The sequence below is a fragment of the Ranitomeya imitator genome, chromosome 5 (genome assembly GCF_032444005.1).
Source record: "Ranitomeya imitator isolate aRanImi1 chromosome 5, aRanImi1.pri, whole genome shotgun sequence".
Classification (NCBI taxonomy): domain Eukaryota; kingdom Metazoa; phylum Chordata; class Amphibia; order Anura; family Dendrobatidae; genus Ranitomeya; species Ranitomeya imitator.
In genome coordinates, this window is record NC_091286.1 from 370,829,217 (window position 1) to 370,843,253 (window position 14,037).

Sequence of the window (14,037 nt, forward strand, 5' to 3'; positions counted from 1 at the left end):
CCATCTGTGCCAGTCCTGAGCGTGCCATCTCTCTCACAAATAGTGGGCCATAGAAAGCCTATTTAATTTTTTTTTTGGTTTTATAAATTTTCCCTGAAAAAAGGGAGATTAATATTGGCCTCTGGGCTTGTGTGCCAGTTGTGAGCGTGCCATCTGTGCCAGTCCTGAGCGTGCCATCTCTCTCACAAATAGTGGGCCATAGAAAGCCTATTTAAATATTTTTTTGGTTTTATAAATTCTCCCAGAAAAAAAGGGAGATTAATATTGGCCTCTGGGCTTCTGTGCCAGTCCTGAGCGTGCCATCTGTGCCAGTCCTGAGCGTCCCATCTCTCTCACAAATAGTGGGCCATAGAAAGCCTATTTTTTTTTTTTTTTGGGTTTTAGAAATTCTCCCTGGAAAAAAAAAGGGAGATTAATATTGCCCTTTGGGCTTGTGTGCCAGTACTAAGCGTTCCATCTCTCTCTCTCTCTCAGTCAGTGGGCCATAGAACGCCTATTTTTGGTTTTATTTGTTTTCTAAATTCTCCCTGAAAAAATCATTTTATTTTATTTGGTTTCTAAATTCTTCCTGATAAAATCATATTTTTTTTATTATTTTTTTTTCTAAAGTCTCCCTGAAAAAAAAAAAAAAAAAACAAAAAAAACAGTGGGAGATTAATATTGGCCTTTCTGCTTGTGTGCCAGTCTTGACTCCTGGGTGCGTCATCTCTCAGTCAGTGGGCCATAGAACGCCTATTTTTGGTTTTATTTGTTTTATAAATTCTCCCTGAAAAAATCATTTTATTTTATTTGGTTTCTAAATTCTTCCTGATAAAATCATATTTTTTTTATTATTTTTTTTTCTAAAGTCTCCCTGAAAAAAAAAAAAAAAAACAACCAAAAAAAACAGTGGGAGATTAATATTGGCCTTTCTGCTTGTGTGCCAGTCTTGACTCCTGGGTGTGCCATCTCTCTCTCTCTCTCTCTCTCTCTCTCTCCAATTGTGGTCCATAGAAAGCCTATATTTTTTTTCCTTGATTTGGGTTCCAAAATCTACCAGAGAAAATAACTACATCAATCATTGGTAGAAAAATATTGGCCTCTGGGCTTGTGTGCCACTCCTGACTCCTGTGTGCGTCATCTCTCAGTCAGTGTGCCATAGAACGCCTATTTTTGTTTTTATTTGTTTTATAAATTCTCCCTGAAAAAATCATTTTATTTTATTTGGTTTCTAAATTCTTCCTGATAAAATCATATTTTTTTTATTATTTTTTTTTCTAAAGTCTCCCTGAAAAAAAAAAAAAAAAAACAACCAAAAAAAACAGTGGGAGATTAATATTGGCCTTTCTGCTTGTGTGCCAGTCTTGACTCCTGGGTGTGCCATCTCTCTCTCTCTCTCTCTCTCTCTCTCCAATTGTGGTCCATAGAAAGCCTATATTTTTTTTCCTTGATTTGGGTTCCAAAATCTACCAGAGAAAATAACTACATCAATCATTGGTAGAAAAATATTGGCCTCTGGGCTTGTGTGCCACTCCTGACTCCTGTGTGCGTCATCTCTCAGTCAGTGGGCCATAGAACGCCTATTTTTGTTTTTATTTGTTTTATAAATTCTCCCTGAAAAAATCATTTTATTTTATTTGGTTTCTAAATTCTTCCTGATAAAATCATATTTTTTTTATTATTTTTTTTTCTAAAGTCTCCCTGAAAAAAAAAAAAAAAAAAAAAAAAAAAACAAACCCCCCCAAAAAATGGGAGATTAATATTGGCCTTTCTGCTTGTGTGCCAGTCTTGACTCCTGGGTGTGCCATCTCTCTCTCTCTCTCTCTCTCTCTCTCTCTCTCTCTCTCCAATTGTGGTCCATAGAAAGCCTATATTTTTTTTCCTTGATTTGGGTTCCAAAATCTACCAGAGAAAATAACTCCATCAATCATTGGTAGAAAAATATTGGCCTCTGGGCTTGTGTGCCACTCCTGATTCCTGTGTGCGTCATCTCTCACTCAGTGGCCCATAGAAAGCATATAGTTTGTTACATTTGTTTTCTAAATTCTCCCTGCAAAAATCTATTTTTTTTTTTTGGGGGGGTTTCTAAAGTGATCCTGAAAAAAATAAAAATAAAAAAAAAATAATAGTGTGACATTAATATTAACATTTGTGCTTCAGTGACAGTCCTGCGTGTGGGGCATCTCTCTAATTTGCAGCCACCAAAAAAAGAGTGTGTAACATTGGGCCTGATTTTCGCTATGGTCTCACCAACCTGTAAAGGGGTAGCTAAATCATACTGAAGTTATAGCTCACCGTGTAAGTTGTGTGACTGCAACAAATAACGTTAGTTTGGTTACGTTTTTAAAACAATGAGGAAGTCTAGTGGAAGAGGTCGTGGCCGGGGGCGTTCATTGTCAGCTGGTAATGAGGGTAGTGGTAGTGGTGGAGCATCAGGTGGTCGTGGGGAAAAAAATATTGCACCTAAGTCTGGAGCTGTGGAGCCAGGTTCGTCGTCCGGCTACACAAGGCCTCGAACGCTCCCTTTTCTGGGATTAGGAAAACCGCTTTTAAAGCCGGAGCAGCAAGAGCAAGTTTTGGCTTATCTTGCTGACTCAGCCTCTAGCTCTTTTGCCTCCTCTCGTGAAACTGGTAAAAGTAAAAGCAGCGCGTCGTTAGTGGATGTTCACGGTCAGGGACAAGTCACTTCCTTGTCCTCTTCAGCAAAAACAACAACAGAGAAGAATGCAGCAGGCGACACAACGGGTTACTCCATGGAGCTCTTTACACATACCGTCCCTGGCTTAGAAAGTGAAGCAGTTAACAGTCCATGCCCATTACAAATTGAATCTGACATGGAGTGCACTGACGCACAGCCACAGCCAGACTACTATGCTGGTCCTTTGACTCAGACCACAACATTGCCCTCGCAGGGTGCTGATCAAGAATCAGACCCTGATGAGACTATGTTGCCCCATCACGAACGCTATACCACCGAACGACACGGTGACACAGACGAAGTTGCGCAGGAGGTACAAGAAGAGTTATTAGATGACCCAGTTCTTGACCCCGATTGGCAGCCATTGGGGGAACAGGGTGCAGGCGGCAGCAGTTCTGAAGCAGAGGAGGAGGAGGGGCCGCAGCAGGCATCAACATCGCCACAGGTTCCATCTGCCGGGCCCGTATCTTGCCCAAAACGCGTGGCAAAGCCAAAACCTGGTGGAGGACAGCGTGGCCATCCGGTTAAAGCTCAGTCTGCAATGCCTGAAAAGGTATCCGATGCTAGAAAGAGTGCAGTCTGGCATTTTTTTAAACAACATCCAATTGATCAGCGCAAAGTCATCTGTCAAAAATGTTCTACTTCCTTAAGCAGAGGTCAGAATCTGAAAAGTCTCAATACTAGTTGCATGCATAGACATTTAACCACCATGCATTTGAAAGCTTGGACTAACTACCAAACGTCCCTTAAGGTTGTTGCACCCTCGGCCAATGAAGCTAGTCATCAACGCAACATCCCTTCCGGCAGTGTAGGACCACCATTTAGCGCACCACCTGCTGTATCTGTGCAGGTATCTTTGCCAGGCCAAAGCAGTCAGGGTCAGGGAATCACCAGTTTCGTAGTAGGAAACACTGCATCTAGGGCACCGGCGGCAACAATACCATCTCCCACCGTCTCTCAGTCTGCCATGTCCACCGGCACCCCCGCTAGTTCCACGATCTCCAGCTCTCCAGTCCAGCTCACCCTACATGAGACTATGGTTAGAAAAAGGAAATACTTAGCCTCGCATCCGCGTACACAGGGTTTGAACGCCCACATAGCTAGACTAATCTCGTTAGAGATGATGCCCTACCGGTTAGTTGAAAGCGAAGCTTTCAAAGACCTGATGGACTACGCTGTACCACGCTACGAGCTACCCAGTCGACACTTTTTTTCCAGAAAAGCCATCCCAGCCCTCCACCAGCATGTTAAAGAGCGCATCGTCCATGCACTCAGGCAATCTGTGAGCACAAAGGTGCACCTGACAACAGATGCATGGACCAGTAGGCATGGCCAGGGACGTTACGTGTCCATCACGGCACACTGGGTAAATGTGGTGGATTCAGGGTCCACAGGGGACAGCAAGTTTGGGACAGTTCTGCCTAGCCCATGGTCTAGTAAACAGTTGTCTGTAGCCGTTCGCACCCCCTCCTCCTCCTCCTCCTCCTCGTCCTCCTGCAGAAGCAAGAGCTCGTCCACAGACCGCAGTCGCACAAACACTCCATCCGCACCTGCCACTGTTGCACACCAGGTCTCCCATTATGGGGCAGCTACTGGCATACGTCAGCAGGCTGTATTGGCTATGAAGTGTTTGGGCGACAATAGACACACCGCGGAAGTTCTGTCCGAGTTCTTGCAGCAAGAAACGCAGTCGTGGCTGGGCACTGTAGATCTTGAGGCAGGCAAGGTAGTGAGTGATAACGGAAGGAATTTCATGGCTGCCATCTCCCTTTCCCAACTGAAACACATTCCTTGCCTGGCTCACACCTTAAACCTGGTGGTGCAGTGCTTCCTGAAAAGTTATCCGGGGTTATCCGACCTGCTCCTCAAAGTGCGTGGACTTTGCGCACATATCCGCCGTTCGCCTGTACACTCCAGCCGTATGCAGACCTATCAGCGTTCTTTGAACCTTCCCCAGCATCGCCTAATCATAGACGTTGCAACAAGGTGGAACTCAACACTGCACATGCTTCAGAGACTGTGCGAACAGAGGCGGGCTGTTATGTTTTTGTGGGAGGATACACATACACGGGCAGGCAGTAGGATGGCAGACATGGAGTTGTCAGGTGTGCAGTGGTCGAAGATTCAAGACATGTGTCAAGTCCTTCAGTGTTTTGAGGAATGCACACGGCTGGTTAGTGCAGACAACGCCATAATAAGCATGAGCATCCCCCTAATGCGTCTGCTGATGCAAAGTTTGACGCACATAAAGGATCAGGCGTCTGCACCAGAGGAAGAGGAAAGCCTTGATGACAGTCAGCGATTGTCTGGTCAGGGCAGTGTACATGACGAGGTACCGGGCGAAGAGGAGGTGGAGGATGAGGAGGATGATGGGGATGAGTATATTTTTAATGAGGAAGCTTTCCCGGGGGCACGGGAAATTGGTGGCGTGGCAAGGCCGGGTTCTGGTTTTTTGAGGGACACAAGTGACGTAGATTTGCCTGCAACTGCCCCTCAACCAAGCACAACCGCAGATTTGACAACGGGAACTTTGGCCCACATGGCGGATTATGCCTTGCGTATCCTCAAAAGGGACACACGCATTACAAAAATGATGAACGATGACGATTACTGGTTGGCCTGCCTCCTTGATCCTCGCTATAAAGGCAAATTGCAAAATATTATGCCACATGAGAACTTGGAACTAATATTAGCAACAAAACAATCAACTCTTGTTGACCGTTTGCTTCTGGCATTCCCTGCACACAGCGCCCGTGATCGTTCTCACACGAGCTCCAGGGGCCAGCAGACCAGAGGTGTTAGAGGGGCAGAAATCAGAAGTGGCGTTGGCCAGAGGGGTTTTCTGACCAGGTTGTGGAGTGATTTTTCTATGACCGCAGACAGGACAGGTACTGCAGCATCAATTCAAAGTGACAGGAGACAACATTTGTCCAGTATGGTTACAAACTATTTTTCATCCCTTATCGACGTTCTCCCTCAACCGTCATTCCCATTTGATTACTGGGCATCCAAATTAGACACCTGGCCAGAATTGGCAGAATATGCATTGCAGGAGCTTGCTTGCCCGGCAGCTAGTGTCCTATCAGAAAGAGTATTCAGTGCTGCAGGTTCAATACTAACAGAAAAAAGGACTCGTCTGGCTACCCAAAATGTAGATGATCTAACCTTCATTAAAATGAACCACAACTGGATTTCAAAATCTTTTGCCCCACCCTGCCCGGCTGACACCTAGCTTTCCTATGAAAAGGTCTTGCCTGTGGACTATTCTGAATGACTTTTCCAATCTCGTAATTTTCTTCACCTGATTGTCCAGCATACGACATGTTTCCACCTCACGAAATGGCCAAACTCCCCACACGGGGCCGTGCTATCGCCACTTTGCGCTTGGACCCTTGAGAGTGCTGTTTGTCTGAAGAGGTGGGTGTGGCCGCTTTTGGTCGACGGCACTGCCACTGGGTCCCTCATAGTACAATAAAGTGTCTCTGGCGGTGGTGGTGCGCACCCAACGTCAGACACACCGTTGTAATATGAGGGGCCCTGTGCCTGTACCGCCGGCCACAAGACAGTTCCCCCCCCCAGCTCAAACAGTGCTCTACCACTAGCAAAATTATCTCTCACAGCTTCACCAATGTGTAGTCTAGGCGCTGACATCCTTCAATGCCTGGCACTGACAATACCATTGTTTTGACATTTTTGTTATGTTAGGCCTTCGAAGCCTGTCTGCGGTCCCTTCTTTCTACAACTACTACACTGACCAGGCCACTGCTGGCCGTGTTACCCTGGAACCAATTTAAAAGTGCCTACAGTCAGCCCAATTTTGTTATGTTAGGCCTTCGAAGACTGTCTGCCGTCACTCCTTCCACTAGACTTCCACTGACCATACACTGCTGCCCATGTACCCCTGGAACCAATTTAAAGTGCCTACAGCCAGCCCAATTTTGTTATGTTAGGCCTTCGAAGCCTGTCTGCGGTCACTCCTTCCACTAGACTTCCACTGACCAGACCACTGCTGCCCGTGTACCCCTGGAACCAATTTAAAAGTGCCTACAGCCAGCCCAAGTTTGTTATGTTAGGCCTTCGAAGCCTGTCTGCGGTCACTCCTTCCACTAGACTTCCACAGACCAGACCACTGCTGCCCGTGTACCCCTGGAACCAATTTAAAAGTGCCTACAGCCAGCCCAAGTTTGTTATGTTAGGCCTTGGAAGCCTGTCTGCGGTCACTCCTTCCACTAGACTTCCACTGACCAGACCACTGCTGCCCGTGTACCCCTGGAACCAATTTAAAAGTGCCTACAGCCAGCCCAAGTTTGTTATGTTAGGCCTTCGAAGCCTGTCTGCGGTCACTCCTTCCACTAGACTTCCACAGACCAGACCACTGCTGCCCGTGTACCCCTGGAACCAATTTAAAAGTGCCTACAGCCAGCCCAAGTTTGTTATGTTAGGCCTTGGAAGCCTGTCTGCGGTCACTCCTTCCACTAGACTTCCACTGACCAGACCACTGCTGCCCGTGTACCCCTGGAACCAATGTAAAAGTGCCTACAGCCAGCCCAAGTTTGTTATGTTAGGCCTTCGAAGCCTGTCTGCGGTCACTCCTTCCACTAGACTTCCACAGACCAGACCACTGCTGCCCGTGTACCCCTGGAACCAATTTAAAAGTGCCTACAGCCAGCCCAAGTTTGTTATGTTAGGCCTTGGAAGCCTGTCTGCGGTCACTCCTTCCACTAGACTTCCACTGACCAGACCACTGCTGCCCGTGTACCCCTGGAACCAATTTAAAAGTGCCTACAGCCAGCCCAAGTTTGTTATGTTAGGCCTTCGAAGCCTGTCTGCGGTCACTCCTTCCACTAGACTTCCACAGACCAGACCACTGCTGCCCGTGTACCCCTGGAACCAATTTAAAAGTGCCTACAGCCAGCCCAAGTTTGTTATGTTAGGCCTTGGAAGCCTGTCTGCGGTCACTCCTTCCACTAGACTTCCACTGACCAGACCACTGCTGCCCGTGTACCCCTGGAACCAATGTAAAAGTGCCTACAGCCAGCCCAAGTTTGTTATGTTAGGCCTTCGAAGCCTGTCTGCGGTCACTCCTTCCACTAGACTTCCACAGACCAGACCACTGCTGCCCGTGTACCCCTGGAACCAATTTAAAAGTGCCTACAGCCAGCCCAAGTTTGTTATGTTAGGCCTTGGAAGCCTGTCTGCGGTCACTCCTTCCACTAGACTTCCACTGACCAGACCACTGCTGCCCGTGTACCCCTGGAACCAATTTAAAAGTGCCTACAGCCAGCCCAAGTTTGTTATGTTAGGCCTTGGAAGCCTGTCTGCGGTCACTCCTTCCACTAGACTTCCACTGACCAGACCACTGCTGCCCGTGTACCCCTGGAACCAATTTAAAAGTGCCTACAGCCAGCCCAAGTTTGTTATGTTAGGCCTTGGAAGCCTGTCTGCGGTCACTCCTTCCACTAGACTTCCACTGACCATACACTGCTGCCCATGTACCCCTGGAACAAATTTAAAAGTGCCTACAGCCAGCCCAAGTTTGTTATGTTAGGCCTTCGAAGCCTGTCTGCGTCCCGTTCTTTCAACTACAACTACACTGACCAGGCCACTGATGGCCGTGTTCCCTTGGAACCAATTTTAACTTGCCTACAGCCAGCCCTATGTTATTATGTTAGGCCTTCGAAGCCTGTCTGCGTCCCGTTCTTTCAACTACAACTACACTGACCAGGCCACTGATGGCCGTGTTCCCCTGGAACCAATTTTAACTTGCCTACAGCCAGCCCAATGTTAGGCCTTTGATGCCTGTCTGCCGTCAATCCTTCCACTAGGCCTCCACTGACCTGTCTATTGCTGCCCGTGTACCCCTTGAACCAACATCATTAAATATAAAAAAAATAAATTTGATTATAAAAAATAAGATCGTGTTGAGATCTCAAATGCAGACATTTTAACAATCAAAACAAACACACAACAAATATCTGGAACTGTACTACAAAGGTCCAACAGCTACAATTTCTTTCTCCTGCAAGAAGTTAACTGAAAGTTTTTTGGAGTTGTTAACACAGATATGGCATCCACCGAGTGTTGTCCTGTCGCGTCTCCTTTAAATTATTTCCAATAAGATGTTAAACTATTAATTTAATAAAATCAATAATTAAAAAAATAATTGAGTAAGTCAAAAGCACATTGCAAATAAACATTAATTACAAATCAAGAAGCATGGCGCGTCCGAGGGTGAGTAGATACCGAATAAGAATATAATCACCCTCGGACGCGCAATGCTTATTTACAACAGCCTTCCTTCCTAAGAATCAGCCCTTCCGTGGTGTAGAGAGAGGTTGTGTTACACTCCAAGGTGTTCCCCAGGTTGCCTTTCCTGAGCTTCGATCTTCCGGCTCTCGTTTAGTAGCTGTTGGAAACTACGCTGCATTAGGCCTACTAATTGTGTATGGGTGAAACAGTGGCGCATCTGCGGTCCCTCCTTCCACTAGGCCTCCACTGACCTGTCTACTGCGGCCCGTGTACCCCTTGAACCAACCTAATAAAATATTTAAAAAATTAATTTGATTATAAAAAATAAGATCGTGTTGAGATCTCAAATGCAGACATTTTAACAATCAAAACAAACACACAACAAATATCTGGAACTGTACTACAAAGGTCCAACAGCTACAATTTCTTTCTCCTGCAAGAAGTTAACTGAAAGTTTTTTGGAGTTGTTAACACAGATATGGCATCCACCGAGTGTTGTCCTGTCGCGTCTCCTTTAAATTATTTCCAATAAGATGTTAAACTATTAATTTAATAAAATCAATAATTAAAAAAATAATTGAGTAAGTCAAAAGCACATTGCAAATAAACATTAATTACAAATCAAGAAGCATGGCGCGTCCGAGGGTGAGTAGATACCGAATAAGAATATAATCACCCTCGGACGCGCAATGCTTATTTACAACAGCCTTCCTTCCTAAGAATCAGCCCTTCCGTGGTGTAGAGAGAGGTTGTGTTACACTCCAAGGTGTTCCCCAGGTTGCCTTTCCTGAGCTTCGATCTTCCGGCTCTCGTTTAGTAGCTGTTGGAAACTACGCTGCATTAGGCCTACTAATTGTGTATGGGTGAAACAGTGGCGCATCTGCGGTCCCTCCTTCCACTAGGCCTCCACTGACCTGTCTACTGCGGCCCGTGTACCCCTTGAACCAACCTAATAAAATATTTAAAAAATTAATTTGATTATAAAAAATAAGATCGTGTTGAGATCTCAAATGCAGACATTTTAACAATCAAAACAAACACACAACAAATATCTGGAACTGTACTACAAAGGTCCAACAGCTACAATTTCTTTCTCCTGCAAGAAGTTAACTGAAAGTTTTTTGGAGTTGTTAACACAGATATGGCATCCACCGAGTGTTGTCCTGTCGCGTCTCCTTTAAATTATTTCCAATAAGATGTTAAACTATTAATTTAATAAAATCAATAATTAAAAAAATAATTGAGTAAGTCAAAAGCACATTGCAAATAAACATTAATTACAAATCAAGAAGCATGGCGCGTCCGAGGGTGAGTAGATACCGAATAAGAATATAATCACCCTCGGATGCGCAATGCTTATTTACAACAGCCTTCCTTCCTAAGAATCAGCCCTTTCGTGGTGTAGAGAGAGGTTGTGTTACACTCCAAGGTGTTCCCCGGGTTGCCTTTCATGAGCTTCGATCTTCCGGCTCTCGTTTAGTAGTTGGTGGAAACTACGCTGCATTAGGCCTACAAATTTGGTATGGGGTGTAGAGACAGGTTGTGTTACACTCCAAGGTTTTCACCAGGTTGCCTTTCCTGAGCTTCGATCTTCATGCTCTCGTTTAGTAGGTGTCGGAAAGTAGGCTGCATTAGGCCTACAAATTGGGTATGGGGTGGAGAGAGATGGTGTGTTACACTCCAAGGTGTTCCCCAGGTTTCCTTGCCATTGCTTCGGTCTTCCGACTCTCGTTTAGTAGTTGTAGAAAAGTACACAGCATTAGGCCTACAAAATGGGTATGGGGTGGAGAGAGATGGTGTGTTACACTCCAAGGTGTTCCCCAGGTTGCCTTTCCTGAGCTTCGATCTTCATGCTCTCGTTTAGTAGGTGTCGGAAAGTAGGCTGCATTAGGCCTACAAATTGGGTATGGGGTGGAGAGAGATGGTGTGTTACACTCCAAGGTGTTCCCCAGGTTTCCTTGCCATTGCTTCGGTCTTCCGACTCTCGTTTAGTAGTTGTAGAAAAGTACACAGCATTAGGCCTACAAAATGGGTATGGGGTGGAGAGAGATGGTGTGTTACACTCCAAGGTGTTCCCCAGGTTGCCTTTCCTGAGCTTCGATCTTCATGCTCTCGTTTAGTAGGTGTCGGAAAGTAGGCTGCATTAGGCCTAAAAAATGGGGAATGGGGTGGAGAGAGATGGTGTGTTACACTCCAAGGTGTTCCCCAGGTTTCCTTGCCATTGCTTCGGTCTTCCGACTCTCGTTTAGTAGTTGTAGAAAAGTACACTGCATTAGGCCTAAAAAATGGGTATGGGGTGGAGAGAGATGGTGTGTTACACTCCAAGGTGTTCCCCAGGTTGCCTTTCCTGAGCTTCGATCTTCATGCTCTCGTTTAGTAGGTGTCGGAAAGTAGGCTGCATTAGGCCTACAAATTGGGTATGGGGTGGAGAGAGATGGTGTGTTACACTCCAAGGTGTTCCCCAGGTTTCCTTGCCATTGCTTCGGTCTTCCGACTCTCGTTTAGTAGTTGTAGAAAAGTACACAGCATTAGGCCTACAAAATGGGTATGGGGTGGAGAGAGATGGTGTGTTACACTCCAAGGTGTTCCCCAGGTTGCCTTTCCTGAGCTTCTATCTTCAGGCTCTCATTAAATTGTGGTTAAATGGAACAACTGCATTTGGCGTACTAGTTGGTTTGGGGCCTACTATCGGTGTCTGCCACTCCTTGCTGTTCTCCTGGTTTCCTGTCCTGAAATACCATTTTCAGCCTCTCGTTAAGTAGTTGTTAATGTTAGACTGCATTTGGCCTACTAGTTGGGTTGGGGCCTACTATCGGTGTCTGCCACTCCTTGCTGTTCTCCTCCACTGAACAAAGCTGTGCCGCCTGTTTACTACGGTTGCCAATTTTGAACTGCATTTCGACTACTTACTGATTTGGCCCTACTCTCTGTGTCAGCCTCTCATTCCAGTTGTCCTCCACTGCAATGCCCCCTGGTTATTCCTGTGTTACCAATTTTGAACTGCATTTAGCCCACTTTCTTCTTTGGGCCTATATCTGTGTTTCCACTTCATCGTGCCCATTGCCCAGCCAGTGATAGATGAGTCTGCTGGTACATTGACCCATAACGCAACATTCCCCGTGCACGCTACACAACAACATTGTGACCCTGCTGAAAGTCAGGTTGCTCTTCCCGCATACCATACCACCTTACACGGGGACAAAGAGGAAGGTGCAGATGAAAGTGCAGGTTCCTTCATCAGGTGGGGGGAGGAATACTAGTTGGCGACGTCACTGGCACAGGGCCTCTCATAGTACGCAAAAGTGTTGCTGCCGGTGGGAGGCGCCCCCGCCGTGCAAACACACCGCTGTACTTTGAGGGGCCCTGTGCCAGTGCCAATGCCAACGAGTGGGCCCCCCCTGCTTGCTCAGGTTCACAGCACTTGCAAAGTTGAAATACTTACCTCTCCCTGCTCCACTGCCGTGACGTGGTCCAGATTTCCTGGGCCCACTAATTACTTGAACCAGCCCTACCCCCCACAACTTTAGCCAAATGACCCCCAATTTCAAATGCCTTCCAATTATTATAAGGTAAATTACGCTTGACAAGCTTCATTAAGAAGAATGGATGGTTTTGACATTAAAATGGGCACTCTAGGTGTTTTCCTGGCCCCCACTCACTGCCGACTATGCTGCCCCATTGACTTGCATTGGGTTTCGTGTTTCGGTCGATCCCGACTTTACGTCATAATCGGCCGATTTCACTCGACCCGACTTTGGACATAGTCGGGTTTCGCAAAACCCGGCTCGACTCTAAAAAGGTCAAGGTCGCTCAACTCTTCCAAACACCTTTCTTACTGTTATGGTATTTAGACCTCTTTTCTACACAACGAACTCTGATTTTACTTTGACCTACATTTAGCTGGAAACAATCTTGCTTTGACTTCTCATATTGTTGATTCTAACTTTTCAATCTTTACTCCACAAATAACACACAGAAACCTATATAATTATACAAAATTTCTCTTTAGTGTTCTTTAGATTCTGGTGTAGCAATGTAGCCTCCAGCCCTGCACTAACAATAATATAATTTATAAACTTTGCCTGGGGTGATCCTTCATGATGATATCATCATTGGGTTGCTTCTGATCAATTTTAATTTACTGTATTTATGTGGAAAATGTTATTTTGCTAATTGGTTGATAAAAAGTAATGTAAAATATTTCAAAGTAAGACTGCTCATTTTTAAGTACGGTATGTTACTGCATTCTCAAATTTATTGAACTAAAGGAATTCTGTGAGATATGTCAGAGTAGATCCATTCATCAGAGGGTTGAAAACCACAATGAGAATTTTAGGCTCACATGCATAAATCAAAATCAAAAGGTGAACCTTCAAATATTATCTGTATAGTCTGTCTCTTGTGTGATTTAGCTTTTAGGTCAATGTGTAATTATCACTTACTCTTTCATTACTACCTGGAAAGAGTATAAACTAGGGGAATAGCTACATATGTAAATGAAAAAAGATTTTTCATATTCATCCATAATATTGTATGCAATTCTTAATGGAGTATAAACCCTCGCAAGCAGAGTACATTAGTGTCTTCTCTACTAGTCTGTCACTCAATAAGTTCTTGAGATTAGTAAATCTTTAGAAATTTGACAGGGTTCATTAGATTCTTCCATAAAATGTAATTCTCAATGAATCACAATATTGTGAGTCTGAATTGCAATACTACAAAGTCTCAAACTGCCCAGAACAATGTGTGCAACCCTCTGAGGTCTCCCTGGACTATATTAAACTCTCTTTGAGTTCTATTATGCAAACACAGACTTAGTAATGTCCAAGTGACCTCAAAATACTCTCCACAGCATTGAAATTGCAATACTATGTAGGAAAAGTTGTTGAATTACAGAAACCACAGGATTGATAGACATGTTAATGATGCAAAAATTATAAAAAAAGTAAACAAACTTTTCAAAACAATTTATCCAATATCAAGTATGAGCAGATATACATGCGTTGAAATGCTATCAATGAGGTTATTAATGTTTTTCTGAGGAATGTCCTGCCATTGCTGAATGAACTTTGGCATACAAATCAACAAGGTCTGTTCCCATTGCAATTTGC